At 47.5% G+C, this 2792-nt stretch overlaps 1 long non-coding RNA gene across 2 annotated transcripts; it reads left to right on the forward strand.

Annotated features, from left to right (window-relative positions):
* Window positions 1–420: 420 nt before the first annotated feature.
* LOC117836697 (uncharacterized) lies at window positions 421–2371 on the forward strand. 2 transcript variants are annotated; one of them, XR_004636145.2, is made up of 2 exons: window positions 421–875; window positions 951–2371. It is a non-coding gene; the product is annotated as an uncharacterized lncRNA (long non-coding RNA). The 2 variants fall into 2 exon arrangements; XR_004636144.2 differs by having other exon boundaries at window positions 1929–2371.
* Window positions 2372–2792: the final 421 nt, after the last annotated feature.

A 2792-nucleotide genomic window follows, 5' to 3' on the forward strand; every position in this document is an offset into this window, starting at 1 on the left:
AGTTGCCTCCTTGAAACCGCTTGCGAGAAAATTTGACTTGTGCCATTACATAAGAAGGAGAATTGTCATTTTCGCACTTTATGTGCCCTTTTTTTAATGATTCAACTCATCAAGCTGACGCTCAGTGTTTTCTTTTTCTTTAACTAGCAAGATGCCCGTGCGTTGCTACGGCGAAACGACGTTACTTAGCGCACAATATTTTTTATCGTGTCATGTAGCGCACCATATTTTTTATCGTGTTGCATAACATTTTTATCGTGTTGCTCCAGCAGTTTGTTGCGTGTGCGGTCTCCGCGCGGTTGGATATGGACACGCTCACACGTTGCTCCAGTGATACAGAAAAATAGAGCTCATATGAGATGAAAAATAGAAAAGAAAGGCGTGGACAGGCTTAGGATATTATTTAGTATTTTTGAGAATTTTTGAGGAATTTTTGGGATAAGGGAAAGGCTCTCGGTAAAAAGACGTGTGCACTTACCGGGTGCACCTAGCGATTTCTTGGTGGCTGACGCAGTGAGCGCGTGGGGACTGATGCTGGCACTATTTCGTGGACAGGCTGGTACGCGGTGGACCCACATTGTTTCTTTCTTTCTCCCTTCTCCTGCCTTATCCGTTCCCCTCGTAAGGTGCTCTTCGTCACAGCACCGCCGGGCTCTAGCCTCGCACCGCGCCTTCCTCGCCGCTCTACTTCATCCATGCCGTGCTTCTCCGCTCCCATGCCGTTCCAATCTTCCGTGGCCGCGGTTGAGTCATGGATGCTGGGCGCCACACTCACAGTCTTACACCAGCTCCGGCGGCCATGCATACCACAGCAAGCGGCACGTGCCAGCTGAGAAGCGGCCGCGTACCTACCGCAACCACCGACAAACGTTCAGGTATGACGGGAGAGATGATTCGGGTGGTGATTTTGGGTGTTATTTGTACCGATTCGAGGGGAAATTTGGTGACAGCATGTGCATGGATGGAGAAGGAGCCGAAGGGGGCGGGCGGCCGGGGCAGCGTGGGCGTTCGGGGCCGGGGCTGGGCCGAGGCTGCGCGGGCGGCCAGGTCGGAGCAGACGCGGAGGATGGAGGGATCTGCGGCGGACAGAAAAAGACGGAACGCACGCGGAGGACGAGAGTAGACGGAGACTATGATAGTGGGAGGTGCGGGCAGCGGCGTGGAGCACGGGAGCGCAAAGCGTTGGGAGGAGGTGGCACGGGCGAGCAGGTGGTAGGAGGTCGCCCCTCGCCCTCGCCGCGCGCAAGGGCAGTGCGGGGCAGGGGCAGCGGCAGCCGGCGGGGTGCCCCGCTCCGGCCGCCGCCCGCGCCCTCGCCTCTCAGCTTTTTGCCGTTTAACCTCCCCCTCTTCTCTCCTTTTATCACCCGAACCCCTTTCTCTTTACAATATGGATTGCGGGTTGATTTCTAAAAACTTCAGGGGCTTTTTTGAAAAATAGGACGACGGACGAAAATAATATGGCAGAGACGTTACTCGCTTTAATAATAGGTATAGGTATAGATTTTCTTTCTGTCAATTTTGAACGGGGATGACGAGTATATATGATCGAGCTCCTTTATACACCAAACAATATTCACTGGACGCGAACAAATGCATTAGAGTCTAATCATGTCGTGTGATGTGGAAGCGTGTCATGACTATGAGATCTTGGACATATTCGTAGAGGAAAGCAACTCTGCTTTTGGTCTTTCATTCTACTTCGTCTGCCTTCAAAATGGCTTCACCGCCAAAAAATCTGTGGTGTAAATTGGAAAGGGTTGGAAATTTGTAACAGCCCGAAAATTCAACTGAAAAATCACTCGAATTCAAAAATTTCAAAACCTGGTTTAATCTTTGGTAGAACTGCTCGGGAGAGTCCTATTTTCCATCACCGCTTCCTAACTGACGCTCAGTGTTTTTTTTATTTTTTTTCTGTCAATGTTGAAAAGGCCTTACGAGACTATCTACGCTCGAGTTCCGTTATACACCAAACAATATTCAGTGGGCGCGAACAAATGTGACGTGGAAGCATGTCATGACTTTGAGATCATGGACATATTCGTAGAGGAAAGCAATTCTGCCTCTTGGATTTTCATTCTTCTTCGTTTGCCTTTAGTGAGGTTGGAAAGGGTTGCAAATTGCTCTCGTCACCTGACATGGACAGACGAAAAATCCAAAAGAAGTGTGAAGTGACATGCTTTAGTACTCTCCTTTTATTTCTGGCTTGGAGCGTCACCAGCTTGGAACGGCGAACGGGACGAGCTGATGATGGGGCCAGATGATCTTGATCGTTACAGTTTTACTTGTAAATAAAATGAGAATTGTTCACTGTAACTTCAAATGTACTATCTGTTATTTTTTTTTGCGGGTACTATCTGTTATTTCGAGCTCACTTAGTCCCGAGTACATCCAAAATCAAATAGATTTTCGTTCGTTTTTTCTTGGTAACATGTGTGGACCGTTGCATATCTGAACGCATTTTTGTAGGGAGATCGAGGCCCATCCGGTGGACACTTAACATGTGACGGTGACGCTAGCTTTTTGTTTCCAGTGGATAATCCTTTACTGCAGTCGATGTAAAAAAACTTGTGAATCAAATAGCCTCACCTTCAAACAAATCGTTATGGAAATTAAAATTACCGCTTCAAATTAAGATTTTTTTTGTCAAAAGGGATAATTTTAACGAAAGACAATCTTTTAAAAAGACCTAGGAAGGGGGATTACCGATGTTGTTTTTGAGACAATAAGGAAACTATCCAACACTTGGTATGCAACCTCCTAAAGACATAGCTGATTTGTCTTTTGTCTGGAGT

Source organism: Setaria viridis, chromosome 9 (genome assembly GCF_005286985.2).
Source record: "Setaria viridis chromosome 9, Setaria_viridis_v4.0, whole genome shotgun sequence".
Classification (NCBI taxonomy): Eukaryota; Viridiplantae; Streptophyta; class Magnoliopsida; order Poales; family Poaceae; genus Setaria; species Setaria viridis.